At 42.0% G+C, this 15,492-nt stretch overlaps 1 non-coding gene across 1 annotated transcript; it reads right to left on the bottom strand.

Moving 5' to 3' along the window:
* Nucleotides 1-301: 301 nt before the first annotated feature.
* Nucleotides 302-408, bottom strand: LOC133094201 (U6 spliceosomal RNA). The gene has a single exon (XR_009701414.1). It is a non-coding gene; the product is annotated as a U6 spliceosomal RNA (small nuclear RNA).
* Between the last annotated feature and the right edge of the window lie 15,084 nt (nt 409-15,492).

Here is a 15,492-nt window from a genome sequence, read left to right as displayed (position 1 = left end):
CTCTTCCTGGGACCAGGAGGCTACCCTAGGCAGGTTTTTCTCATGATGGCAGAAACCTACAAGGTTTCTCAAAACCTAGACTCAGGACTGGCACAGTGACACTCTCACCACATCCCATTGGCCAAAACAATTCACAAGGTCAACCCAGATTCAAGGGGCAGGAAACTACACTGCAAAGCCACATAGCAAAAGGCAAGGCTGCAGGGACAGATGAAGAACTGTGGTCCATGAGACAATCTATCACACGTGTGTACACATTTGAACTTTCAAGTACATTTGCATTTCTACATAATTTTTTTTTTTAAATATGGAACACTTCACGAATTTCCATGTCATCCTTGCGCAGGGGCGATGCTAATCTTCTCTGTATTGTTCCAATTTTAGTATATGTGCTGCCGAAGCAAGCACATCTACATGATATAATTTTAATATTTAATCCTGATGAAGATTCTAGGAATTAGGTATTATCATTGTTGCCGTTTAAGAATGATGAAGCTGAGTCAGGGCTTCCTCCTTGCCCAATGTCAAACAGTCTGGAAGTGGCAGAAGAAGAACTTGAATCCAAGCCTATTTCCAAAGGCTTTTCCTCTGGGCCGTATGTGCATTATTAAATTTGTCTAGTGAGGTGGCAATGGCTATGGCCTGGTAAAATTCAGTCCTTCTTTTCCATAGTATAGGACTGTAGCTACTCAGGTGCTATAGACTAAATATTGGTGCCCCCCCCAAAACTCATATGTTGAAACCTAATCCCCAAAGTAATGGTATTTGGAGGTGGAGCCTTTGGGAGGTGATTAGGTGATGGGGACAGAGCTCTCATGAATGGCATTACTGCCCTTATAAAAGAGACCCCAGAGAGCTCTCTCACCCCTTCCACCATGTGAGGAATACAGTGAGAAAACAGCTATCTTTGAATCCAGAAGAGAGCCCTCACCAGACGTGGGATCTGCTGGCCCCTTAATCTTGAACTTCTCAGACTCCACAATTGTGAGAAACAAATGTTTGTTGTATAAGCCACCCAGTCTCTGGCATTTTTGTTACAGCAGCCTGAACGGACTAAGACACCAGGCCCCAGTGTGTGGGAGTCCAAAAGACTTATTTCCACCGACCAAAGTGAGAAGTGATGTGTGCCACGTCCAGGTCAAGACTTTTTAAAAGAAAGGCTGCTTCCTGCTCACTTGCTTTCCCTTTTGGCCAGGTGGATGAAGACAAGGCTGTCCAATGAGCTTTCTGAAACAATGGATGTATTTATTCCACGTCTGCACTATCTCATATGGTATCCCCTAGCCCCAAGTGAACACTCGATGTATGGTTAGTACAACTGAGGACTTGAATCTTTAATTTAACTGGCTCTAATGCCTCTAGTAAAGTAATTCTAATTGTTTGTTACGGAATTCAGTACATTGAGGACTGAGATTGAAAACAGACAGAAAGGAATTGGAAAATGTAAATGTTCCCTAAATTGGTAGAACTGTCTGGCAGAGGTCAAGTAGTGGCCAATACTTTGGGAAGAAAAATAAGGTATCTAAAAGAAACAAACTCTTGATATAGTTACAGTTTGATATTTCCAGTTTCCTTCTGACTGGGTAACAAATGAAGCTCCCTTTTACTACAGAATTAATTCACCTCTCTCACCGGTAAATAATTTATCATTTTGAGGCAACCGGACATACAATACGCAGGCATAAAGCCACTTTTTCTAAAATCCACTGGTTCCCTGGAGCAGTTGTATCTCTTATTGATATTTATTGTAACAACCCAATACTCCTAATGGTTGTGAAATTCGCCTTGTCTGAGCACTTTCAAAACAAATAACACCAGCGTAGCTCCCAAACACCACTGCCATCCATCACTTGCAAGACAGTCACCGTGACCAGCACCCTGCTTTAGGGATGGGTTTATGCTATAGTTCTAGAAAACAAGCTTTTACCTTTCCAGTGATGTGGTGAAAAAACCTGGAGCATACACCCTCAATTGGCTATTAACATTTTTTTTTGAATTTTATTTTTTATACAGCAGGTTCTTATCAGTTATCTATTTATACACATCAGTGTATACATGTCAATCCCAATCGCCCAATTCATCACCCCTCCGCCGCTTTCCCCCCTTGGTGTCCATACATTTGTTCTCTACATCTGTGTCTCTATTTCTGCCCTGCAAACTGGTTCATCTCTACCATTTTTCTAGGTTCCACATATATGCGTTAATATATATTTGTTTTTCTCTTTCTTACTTCACTCTGTATCACAGTCTCTAGATCCATCCATGTCTCTGCAAATGACCCAATTTCGTTCCTTTTTATGGCTGAGTAATATTCCATTGTATATATGTAACACATCTTCTTTATCCATTCATCTGTCAATGGACATTAGGTTGCTTCCATGACCTGGCTATTGTAAATAGAACTGCAATGAACATTGGGGTGCACGTGTCTTTTTGAAATATGGTTTTCCCTGGGTATATGCCCAGTAGTGGGATTGCTGGATCATATGGTAATTCTATTTTTAGTTTTTTAAGGAACCTTCATACTATTCTCCATAATGGCTGTATCAATTTACATTCCCACCAACAGTGCAAGAGGGTTCCCTTTTCTCCACACCCTCTCCAGCATTTGTTGTTCGTAGATTTTCTGATGATGCCCATTCTAACTGGTGTGAGGTGATACCTCATTGTAGTTTTGATTTGCATTACTCTAATAATTAGTGATGTTGAGCAGCTTTTCATGTGCTTTTTGGCCATCTGTATGTCTTCTTGAGAGAAATGTCTATTTAGGTTTTCTGCCCATTTTTTTTGATTGGGTTGTTTTTTTAATATTGAGCTGCATGAGCTGTTTATATATTTTGGAGATTAATCCTTTGTCCGTTGATTCGTTTGCAAATATTTTCTCCCATTCTGAGGGTTGTCTTTTCGTCTTGTTTGTAGTTTCCTTTGCTTTGCAAAAGCTTTTAAGTTTCATTACGTCCCATTTGTTTATTTTTGTTTTTATTTCCATTACTCTAGGAGGTGGATCAAAAAATATCTTGCTGTGATTTACATCAAAGAGTGTTCTTCCTATGTTTTCCTCTAAGAGTTTTATAGTGTCCAGTCTTACATTTAGGTCTCTAATCCATTTTGAGTTTATTTTTGTGTATGGTGTTAGGCAGTGTTCTCATTTCATTCTTTTACATGTAGCTGTCCAGTTTTCCCAGCACCACTTATTGAAGAGGCTGTCTTTTCTCCATTGTATATCCTTGCCTCCTTTGTCATAGATTAGTTGACCATAGGTGCTTGGGTTTATCTCTGGGCTTTCTATCCTGTTCCATTGATCTATATTTCTGTTTTTGTGCCAGTACCATATTGTCTTGATTACTGTAGCTTTGTAGTAGAGTCTGAAGTCAGGGAGTCTGATTCCCCCAGCTCCATTTTTTTCTCTCAAGATTGCTTTGGCTATTTGGGGTCTTTTGTATCTCCACACAAATTTTAAGACTTTTTGTGCTAGTTCTATAAAAAATGCCACTGGTAATTTGATAGGGATTGCACTGAATCTGTAGATTGCTTTGGGTAGTATAGTTATTTTCACAATATTGATTCTTTCAATCCAAGAACATGGTATATCTCTCCATCTGTTTGTGTCATCTATGATTTCTTTCATCAGTGTCTTATAGTTTTCTGAGTACAGGTCTTTTACCTCCTTAGGTAGGCTTATTCCTAGGTATTTTATTCTTTCTGTTGCAATGGTGAATGGGATTGTTTTCTTAATTTCTCTTTCTGATCTTTCATTGTTAGTGTATAGGAATGGCTGTTAAGATTTTAATCGTGAAAGCTGGGGAGGATTTGAACCCACTGCTCACTTGCACACTAGCACATGTAGAAATCAATTACAATTGAAAAGAATATTTAGACATTAGCACCAGAGAAGTGTGATTGCTTTTTAGCTTCTGCTTATTTTCCATACCACCAGAAAAGGTCACAGTGATGAATGTGAATGGCAGTGAGCCCTCACTACTGAAGGGATGCCAATTTTGGGGTGGTGGGGAGGCTGATAAAAGGCAAGTCCGCGACTCCGAGGATAATCCATGCTGCTGTATCCACTCTCAGGTTTCTCAGCGCCTCCTTTAGATGACCTCTTTGCTCCCTGTGGAGCCTGTGACTAGGAGTCAGAGCCAGCTCACATCGTGGCTCCTCCTCTTATTAGTTGAGTGGCCATGAGCAGTCACCTATCTGAACCTCATTTTCCTTCTCCACGTGAGGATTAAAGGGACTAGTGCAGATAAAGTGTGTAGCACATAGTAACTGCACATTGTGTAGTATTCCACACATGTAGCTGTTATTTCTGGAGACTTCTCCATCCTCCTCCTCCCCAACACCACCCCTTATGCATACAGATTTCAGCGCCACATGGCAACTTACTCATTCTTAAAACCTCAAAACTCGTTCAACCAAAAACAGCCTCATAACATAACTGAGAGACATTTTAGGAAGCAGATGAAAAGGAAGTTACACTAACAATGTACACAGGTCACTCTGGTTATGGATCAGAGAGATGGGAGATTCGTATGTTCTCCAAACAGGCCTTAGCCAGATAGCTCTCTCTGTCACCTTGGACAGAGATTGCTACTTTCCTTTCTTATGCTAATGCTTTCAGTAATAAACTGCATACCCTTTTATCTTGTAAAACAAAATCATCATGACCTCAGAATGGATGACGAATCCTGGGCCCTCCACCTTCTTCCTATTTGTTACCTTGGATGTATGTGATCTGCACTCTTGTCTTATGCTTGAGACATAGATATTGGACATGACTGAGGCCTGCCTGACCTGAAGCTTTCTCCAGGGGTCCCAAATCCAAGGCCTTGATTCTGATCAGGACTTTCAAATACTGAACGCCTGGTGCTTATCAAGGATCTACCAAGACACTGGGTGAGATCATAGAGGACAAATGTGCTCTTCTGCAGCCTCACTTCTCAATTTCCCTGCAAATCGCTCTCCTCCTCCTTGCTTACTTCTGGTTCAAAGTTATAAGGAAGATGTCAAAGAGTGAGAGGAGTATTTAAGATGTTACCATGCAGACGGGCTCACAGTATACAAGCATTTATAAAATACTTCTATGAACTGGGTCTCAACGGATTACGTTTGTCTGTGACAAATTTTTCCAGCAAGTTTTCTAAGATTCTTCAATTGATCTGTCATCACTGCTTTCAGCCAGGGATCCTAAGGACAAGAGTCTCTGAGAGGATGGAACACAAAAATGCCAAGGCATGTGTGGCAAACACAGCTGCCCAGCAAGTATCTGTGCTCCTTTCCCTAAGTGTAGAGTTGCTAATGGAAGCAGCTGCCCAGCCAGGGAACATTTTTCCTCTCCTCCACACACCCCCCACCCCAATCTTTGCATCTAGATGTAGCATGTGACATTTTCCTACTAAGGGGATGTGAACAGAAAGGATGTGTCACTTCCTGGCCAAGACAGTTAAAAGACAGTGTGCCCTCTCCACACTCCTCTGGATGTCGAAGCTCAGGGAGACATTGGAAGGCACATGTCAAATATGGTGGAGCCACCAAATGGAATAATTCTCAATCCCTGAATCACTTCTCAGAGGAGAGAAGACTGCCTTACTGGGTGTTCCCCACACTGAACTATTTAGTGAGTGAGAAATAAACTGAATCTACTGCAGAAGCTGATGTTATCATAACTAATACCATGAGTTTTAAAAAGGAAAATAAACAATACGATCCTATAACTGGCATCTGGCCACTGTTGTAGCGTACATAGGTAAAAGAAACAATTTAATTGCATTAAAAGGTACTTAACTCACACACGTCTAGCGAGAATGTAAATTTGTACAATTACTGTAGAACACTGTTTGGCAAAATCTACTAAAGCTGAATCTTTAAATATTCTATGACCCCAACTACATATAATCCCATCAGAAATATGTGCATATGCTCATCAGAAACATGTACTAGAATGTGGCCTATACATGCAATGAAATATTGTCTTACAAAAGGAAGGAAATTCTGACACATGCTACAACATGGGTGAACCTTGAGGACATTATGCTAAATTAAATAAGGAAGTCCCAAAAGACAAATACTGTGCAATTCCACTCTAGGTTAGGTAACCAGAGTAGTCTAACTCATAAAAACAGAAAGTAGGAATGGTGGTTGCCAAGGGCATGAGGAATAGGGGGGTGTTGTTTAGTGGAGATAGAGTTTTGGTTTTGCAAGATGAAGAGTTCTAGAGATTGGTTTCACGACCATGTAAATGTACTTAATGCCACTGAATTGTTACTTAAACATGGTTACAATAGTAATTTTTATGTTATATGTATTTTACCATAATTAAGCATAAAAACAAAAAACAAAACATGTATCAGAATGTTCAGAGTAGCACAATTTATAACAGCTGGAAACTGGAAACTAACCAGATGTCCTCCAACAGTAAAATGAATAAATTGTGGGCTGTTCACCCACTGGAATATTACACAGCAATGAGAAATGCATGACCTGTGACATGAAACAATATGAATAAATCTTACAAACATAATGTTAAGCAGAAGAAGCCAGATGAAAAAGATATATACTATATGAGTCTATTTATATAAAGTACAAAAACAGGCAAAACACTTCACTTATGTTAGAAGTCAGGATAAGAGGGTGGGTAATGACTAAAAAGAAGCCAAGTGGAGGGGGGGGCGCTGTTTTTGTATTATTATTACATTTTTAAAATTTTTTTAATGATCTTAGTCAATTGCTATAATACATTTCTAAAATTTTCTATGTCCTCTCAAAAAAAAAGAAATTACAAACTCAAGGGGAAAAGACTTCCAAAAGTGCATCCTTCTTGCCTGAGGGCAGCAGAACCTCTGAAGCAGCTGAGGCAAATGAATTTAGAATTTGTATGTGAATGATCAACACAAATCAAGACACCCTAGAATTCCTTATTATTCCATAAATGGTCCATTGTATACAAATTACCTACTTCATCATCAAATTATCATTCATCTAGGAGCACCAACAAGAAATGTGTTCAACAAGTAAAATTCTATGGTAATTTCACACTCAACAATGCCTTGTGTTCATAATTTCAATATTAGATCCGATTGAATATGATTAAATATGGTCTGTGCATTCCAGAACGGGTGGCACGATGGCTCTAAATGAACTCATTAGTAGCTGATGCTGTAGAGATCTTTCTAAATGCTAATGTTTAGCTGCCTTTGGCTCATTAATTAATTTAAAGATTGTATAATTATCAAAGCTTTCAATTCAAGTACATCTACCACTTTTTATTATTGGATGATGCTTATTTGCATGTGAGCATAAAAAATTAAATTATGTCACCCAAAGACATGGAACACAATACCAAATGATCATACAGGTTATGTATTTATTTGCAAAGGAAAAAAGCAAAGTCAGAGGGGGATGTTCACTTGAACACATGAGGAGTTGGGACCACTGCAAATCCTCGTCTCCAAAACAGGAGTGATGAAAACAAAAGCAGGGATGGACAAGGAGTCAAATGTTGGGAGACCGTGAGTAAACCCAGTGCATGGAAAAGAAGGGGAGCCTGGTGTAATGGAAAGAGACAGCCCCATCCTAAAAAAATTCAAGGTGACAGGAATACTCTAAATTCCAATGCTTTTACAATCTGATCATTAGAGTCTACTTTCGAAGGGTTTAAGATCACAAAGGGTTGTTATAAAATTAGAACTAGAAGCACAATGAGACACGTTTAGATAACTTAATGATTTTCTTGCACACTCAGGGCAAGGATTAAGGGCTAGTCACCAACAAAAGGGTGATTGCGTCTAGTATCACCACTCATCCAAGGAGAGTCATCCAATGGAGACTAGTTAAGGTCACCCTCTCACACTTAAGAGCAAAGGCAAGAAAGTGCCAGAGGCACTATGGGGAAAGAAGTGAACTGGGGAGGCGTTCTGGTAGATCCCACGCAGGAAGCCCACCTACTTCCCCATGATTTCCATCATCAGGAAACCTCCTTGCAAATAAGGGTAGTAGAGTGGGTACAGAATTTTAAATAAGTATTCTTAGAGTGTAACCTACTGACTTCTCTGTTAGTGATTCGGCTTATGGATATCACCATACCGTGCACTGTGCAGCTTCCATGGGAAGACGTTTATGAGAGGATTTTAACCAGAGGGAGCCAGTATAAGCAGGACTTTAAGTGATGTCTTCTCACTAACGTTTGATACATTTTGAAGGGTTTGGGACCTACAGGGGATCCCACACTGATTTGTTCCATTGTGCTCGCAAATTACTTAGATGTGCTGGAGGAATCCCTAGGGACTAAATTAAGATCTCTGAAAGGAAAAAGTCAAGGTTGTAAACGCTGCAGGAATGGCAATGCATGAGAACCATGGCAAGGAGAACTACAGAAGGCTTTTCCTCTTCAACATTCTGTTTTGTCCTAACATTCCCCCTAAATGGGCTTTCAGAATCATGTCTGAGAACAATCACCTACTGCTCTGGTCTTCATGTTTGTGTCCCCCCCAAAATTCACATCGGAAACCTAACTTCAAGGTGACGCCTCTTGCCCTCGTGACTGGGACTAGTGCCCTCATACAAGAGGGCCACACAGCTCCCTGGGCCCTTCTGCCATGGGAGGACACAACCAGCCTCTGCAAACTGGAAGAGGGCTCTCATTCGACCTTGTTGGCTGGCACCCTTCATCTCAGACTTGCAGCTTCCAGAACTATGAGAATAAATTTCTGTTGTTTATAAGCTACTCATTCTGTTGTATTCTGTTACAGCAGCCTGAACAGACTGACACCTATTTCCTCGCGTCTGTGGCCATGGCCACTCAGGTAACACTGTGAGGAAAGCCCCAGGTCTTAAGCAATCTAGACCTCTAAGTTTATTATTTTTATTTATTTATTTATTTATTTATTTATTTATTTATTTATTTATTTTTGGCTGTGTTGGGTCTTCGTTGCTGTGCGTGTGCTTTCTCTAGTTGCAGCGAGCGGGGGCCACTCCTCGCCGCAGTGCACAGGCTTCTCACTGCAGTGGCCTCTCCCGTTGCGGAGCACGGACTCTAGGCACGTGGACCTCAGCAGTTGTGACATGCGGGCTCAGTAGTTGTGGCTCACGGGCTCTAGAGCGCAGGCTCAGTAGTTGTGGCTCACGGGCTTAGTTGCTGCACAGCATGTGGGATCTTCCCAGACCAGGGATCGAACCCGTGTCCCCTGCATTGGCAGGCAGATTCCCAACCACTGTGCCACCAGGGAAGTCCCTAGACCTCTAACTTTAGAAACCAGCCATGTATAATCTAGAACAGTTTTCCTGTGTTCATTCAGTAGACACTTACACAGGAAGCTGTAGCGAAGCAACATTTGCCACCCCAACATGTCTCTGTGGCATGGCGATCAATTTAGGCTGATTTTTTAAAATTATTCTTTCTTTATTGAAATATAGTTGACTTACAAAGTTGTGTTAATTTCTGCTGTACAGCAAAATGATTCAATTACACATATGTATTTTATATTCTACTGTATAGCACAGGGAACTATATTCAGTATTCTGTGATAAGCCATGATAGAAAAGAATAGGCTCATTATTTTTAAGAAACTGAAGACTCAGTTTTTCTTGTTACCTCTCCCTTAACTGCCTAAAAGAATTTACATAATGGGCTTGTTCCCACAATACAGCTACCACCTGAGGTATCTGCAGAGAATATGGACCAGGTGTGTCAGGAGAGACTCAGCAAGACCTAGAGATCAGAGTCCTCTGTGTTCCATCCTCTCTGCATGGCCCAGCAAACATTTGTTTTACCAAAAATATGCTTTTCCATTTTCATGTGGATTGTTTTCCTCCCCTTTGAAGTCCCAAACCATTACCCCTAACATCCTCTTTTGTTAACTTTAGCTGAAGATGTTATTGAAGGTGAGGGTTTTGACCATTTTGGCGAGTTACTCAGTTTTCCTGGGTGTCTGTCACGTATGCATGTTATTAAACGTTTGTTTGATTTTCTCTGTTCATCTGTCTCGTGTCAATTTCATTCTTAGACCAGCCATCAGAACCTAGGTGGGTAGAGGAAAATGTTTTCCTCCCCAACGTGCTCAACCACACTGTCACAGCTAGGTTGCCCCAACATCCATACTACAGCCTATAAGAAGGGGGAGAAAGCCAAAATCCAGAGAAACATGATGGTCTTTAAGTTGCAAATTATATCCCAGTTACACATACCACTTAGCTCACTTTCTGTTTGCCGAAAATTAGTCGCATGTCCGCACCCAGCTGGAGAGAGAACATGGGGATACATAGCAATTTCCCAAAGCGCACCTCTCTAATCACCCAAGTATCCGTGCATGCCCTTTTCCTCCCTCACACAGAACACATTACCCCTACGCTAAAAGAGACAGGTCCCATCCTGCTACGGCACACAGCTTAAAGTCCAAGATCTGTGGGCAACATGCAGTCTCTTCTACCACATCTGGATGTGTCTCCTAGCCAAGAAGTTACGAGCTCATTCCCTCCCCCATGTCCCACCTACCCATCCCTGTACCCACAACAAACTCAGTAAACAACGGTAGGTAAGACAAGACATGCACAATAGACATTTCTTCTCAGAAAAGAGAAGCAAAACACACAGCAGCCACCTGTCCTTAGCAATGATGGTGTCGCGCTGGGCAGTAATTATAAAGGGACCTGCCCTGGCAGTGGAATATTTTCATGGTTAGATCTTGGTTTTGGTTTCTGGGGGCATTCCCTTGTCCACTGTACCCTGAGCCTGTGGCTTTGCCTCGGTGGTTCTTCCTTGCCCACTGTCCCTCATGACCACATCAGAGTTTGGAGACATTTCTTTCATGAGCTCTCCTTCAAGGATGCTCAGTTCTTTTTACACTGCTTCCTACCAGTGCAGTGAGCCCGAGGATTACATTAGGATTGAACATTCACAAGCCAGTGGTTCATTTGGCAACAAAGTTTGCTTCAATCAATGGTAGATGTCTGGTCTATTTGATTCTGTTCTGATTTAACATGTCAGTACCCACCCAGAATTCTTTACTGGGCATTATTTCTTAAGCCCGCCTTATTTTCTGGCATCTGAGCTTAGCCATCACTCTTTCCTCCCTTAAAAGGCTACTCCCTTGAGGCCATTTGACACAGTAGACTTAATCTGATCTTTGTTGCTAGGACTACCTTCCTTTGCTCAGCTGAGAATCTTTTAATGGGAGGACTTTGAAGAGCACCCTTCGTAACAGTTTTCTGCCTTTGTGGGATTAATAACAGTTGATTTTTCCAACCCCATGGGGTCTTCTTGCCAATTGGCCAATTCTTGCCTGGGCTCATTTCTTTCTAATAACCACCTGTGGAAAGCAGCAAAGAGCAGCCAACATACACATAATCTGGTTACTTCCAACTGCTTTCTCTAGGACTAATGATTATACAGACATGAGGTTTTTCTTCTAAAAACTGAAGACAATCTTACCAAATGTTGCCTTGACAGTACCAAGTTCATCATCTTCCCAGTATCTGAAATTCCTGTTTTTTCACTGCCCACTGTCTAACATCTAGGGCAACACCACATATTTAAGGTTTTTATAATGATAAGCACCAATATCTGTATTAATTAGAATAAGAATGACACTGCAAAAACAAGACTCCAAAAGCGAGTGACTTCAACAAGATTGACTTCTATTTGTCCCTCATGAAACAGCCTGGGAGGTCTTCGCTAGAGCTCTTCTCCAGGAGCTCACATTCTTCCCATCTTGTTGTCCTGCATTACCCTAGGGCATTGCCCTTCATGGTTGAAGCTGAGTCGACACTACGTCAATATACCAGCCTATGGGGAGGGGACAAACAAAGTCCAAGGATAGCAGCTTCTTCTTTAGAAAGAGTACTTAGAAGATATAAATATCAATCCTACTTAAGGCCCACTGGCTCAAATTTCACCATATGGCCACTAAATGACCATTGTATGAGTGATGGGAGAGGAAGAGAAAATACCAGGCGGTATCATCTGACTACTGGTACCAGGGGAAAGAGTTTGGAAATTTGACTAAACCTAGCAGGAAACCTGAACAACCCAACCGATTGTATTGGTCCAAATAGCCACCTTTACTGGCTTAGGATAAAAAAATCTGTTCTCAAAGTGTGCCAACTTTAAGACCTCATATACCAGACAAGCAGAAAGTTTGGTCATTCCCAAGCTCCTTTCTCCCATGTCCAAAAATCCCCACAACTCTTCATGCACATCCCAACTTATTCTTACCGTTACTGATGAAGCCGAAAATCAAACATACCTTCCTGCGACCGGAAGACTTCCCCAGCATTTCCCCAGGTCCTGGCTTTGTGCTAACGAACGAGGTTCAGTGGCCGGAGGCACAGCAAGCCAAACGCCAAGACGCCAAGGTTCTCAGCCCAACGCAGAGCTCTGACTGCCTGAAGCGCAGAGCTCAGCGCACTTGTGGGATAAAGCCCAGGCGTGGGGAGCACGGGGAAAGGTAATTGGAGAGAGGAAAAAGGTGAGGTCATCACCATCCTCTGCAGATGCAACTAAGCTCCAGGCCCCTCCCTGGGACACGTGCTCAGAAAACAGCAGTTAGCACGAACCGGGGGTGGAGTTTGGGCCCGCTGACGTCAAAAGGTCACCCAGCGGCCACTCGCACATGCTCAGTTGGATGGTCGGTGGTCTTAACAAGTCTTAACCAGCTGGAGCTCAAACTGGACACAGCTGACTCCAAGTTCCTAGAAAACAACTTCGGCAAACATCTTATTATCTAGGCTACCTAAGGCTTGGAGGACATGCACGTTTTTGTAAAAACAGTGGAAGCCAGCTTGATCAGTGAGGGCAGGTTAAAGGTGAAACGGATCTAACTGATGACTAACCTCACTCTCAGAAGCTGACAAGCATCTGCCCTGTCCACAGTGTTAGTGCCGCCGAAAAGCAAAGGCTCGCTGTTGTCCTCCGCTCGCCTCCAGATGGCCGGCAGCAGCTCAGTGCCCTCCTAAAGCCATTTGGGCTTCTTCAGGCCTGGGAGGTTGGGTCCAGCTCCCTCCCAGTCCCAGGGAGTAAGGAGTCCTCCCTCACCGCTGTCCACCCCTCACTGTCTTAGGATTTACCTCTTCCCACAATAACCAATAGTGACAACATGCATTCAGTTGTCGCCACAGGGTGCAGTCTGGACCCCAGAGCCACAACATGATAAAGACAAAACCATAGCCTGACATTTGGTACATTTCTCAAACTCTGAGCTATTTTATCGTGTACGTGGTCATTTTGTCACAAAAGCATTTTATTAAGTAAGCTCAGTGCCAGACTGAGGGGAGGGGGAAAGCATTAAGTAAAGGAAATTTCATTGACTTATGAGGTGGATGCTGCATCCTATGAGATCAGCTGCTCAACATTTCAGTCAAATGATACTACGGTACAACATGCTTCTTTAGCTATCTATCGAGCCCTCAGTAAATAATCTGAGGTTGTTCAAGGAGTTGCTGGATGTTATTCATCTGTTATACAATATTTGTTGAATGTCTATCGTAAGCAGCATAATAGAACACCTTCTACTTCCATTTCTAGGCCAGATGAGAAGACACAGAATCCACACAGGGAAAGATTCCTGCCATTTAGTGAAATAAAAATATGAGATAAAGCTAAACGCAATCAGATTTCTAATGAGTCATTCAACACTGTGGTGGGGAAGCTTCAGAAAAGTGACATTTGATCAGGTTCTAGAAGGATAGGGGTTTGGGGAAGCAGAGATGAGAGAAAACAGCCTCAAATGTAGAGAAATTAACTTGTGAAGACTATCAGGAGGAGCAAAACAAAACAAGACACCACGTTGCACCCCGGGGATGGACATGATTTGGTTCGCAGTGGGAGATGAGGCTATGAAAGCAGATGGGGCCAGGCTCTGGAATGATCGCACCTCTATCACGTTTGAACACTACCCCTGTGGTGATGGGACAGGAAAGGCAGAGTGAGACAGAGACCAGTTAGAAAACCAAACATAAGACACTTTAAATAATACGAGTAGATGTATAGTTGTCCTACTCAAACTTAGAGGTACTTCTTTACATTGTAGGGGAGAAAAACTGTTCTTTTTCCTTCTAACCTTTTGAGGAGGGTTCTGGGCTGAGTTGTCTAACCAAAGACAGATTAACAAGAGAAAAGCACACAAATGTGTTTAATGTAAGTTTTAGGTGAAACGAGAGTCTTCATAAGGAAATGAAGACCTGAAGAAGCAGCTACACCTGTGTTGTTGTTTGGTTTAATGAAGAGTGGAAAGATGTGGGAAAATGTGTTGGGACAAAAGGCTATGAGCTAAGGATGATAAACTGGGGGAAATAGCAAGGCCTGTTCATTCAGGTTCCTCTGGGCGTCCCTCATCTTGGAGATAGAATGCTTTTTTCCTGCAGGTACAGTGAGTGTGCCTCTCCAGTGAGGGTTTTCTGACCTGTTTCAGGGGAAACAAGGGAGGTCAGAGAGTTCTTCCAGCACCTCCCATTTCTCAAATTCCTTCAGCTTGAAACTCCAAATGCCAAGGTGCCAAAATCTGGTGCAGCACATTCTGAACCATGTCAATACCATCAGGATTTTTTTTTTAATATCTTTATAGGAGTATAATTGCTTTACAATGGTGTCTTAGTTTCTGCTTTATAACAAAGTGAATCAGCTATACATATACATATATCCTCATATCCCCTCCCTCTTGCATCTCCCTCCCACCCTCCCTATCCCACCCCTCTAGGTGGACACAAAGCACCGAGCTGATCTCCCTGTGCTATGTGGCTGCTTCCTACTAGCCATCTATTTTACATGTGGTAGTGTATATATATCCATACCACTCTCTCACTTCGTCCCAGCTTACCCTTCCCCCTCCCCGTGTCCTCAAGTCCATTCTCTACCTCTGTGTCTTTATTCCTGTCCTGCCCCTAGGTTCTTCAGAACCATTTTTTTTTTCTTAGATTCCATATATATGTGTTAGCATATGGTATTTGTTTTTCTCTTTCTGACTTACTTCACTCTGTATGACAGTCTCTATGTCCATCCACCTCACTACAAACAACTCAGTTTCGTTTCTTCTTATGGCTGAGTAATGTTCCATTGTATACATGTGCCACATCTTCTTTTTCCATTCATCTGTCGATGGACACTTAGGTTGCTTCCATGTCCTGGCTATTGTAAATAGAGCTGCAGTGAACATTGTGGTACATGACTCTTCTTGAATTATGGTTTTCTCAGGGTATATGCCCAGTAGTGGGATTGTTAGGCCATATGGTAATTCTATTTTCAGTTTTTTAAGGAACCTCCATACTGTTCTCCATAGTGGCTGTATCAATTTACATTCCCACCAACAGTGCAAAAGGGTTCCCTTTTCTCCACACCCTCTCCAGCATTTATTGTTTGTAGATTTTTTGATGATGGCCATTCTGACTGGTGTGAGGTGATACCTCATTGTAGTTTTGATTTGCATTTCTCTAATGATTAGTGATGTTGAGCATCCTTTCATGTGTTTGTTAACTCTGTATATCTTCTTTAGATAAACATCTATT

Source organism: Eubalaena glacialis, chromosome 6 (genome assembly GCF_028564815.1).
Source record: "Eubalaena glacialis isolate mEubGla1 chromosome 6, mEubGla1.1.hap2.+ XY, whole genome shotgun sequence".
NCBI classification, from domain to species: domain Eukaryota; kingdom Metazoa; phylum Chordata; class Mammalia; order Artiodactyla; family Balaenidae; genus Eubalaena; species Eubalaena glacialis.
Note: the sequence above shows the minus strand (reverse complement) of the source record. Positions and strands in the feature narration are given on the sequence as shown.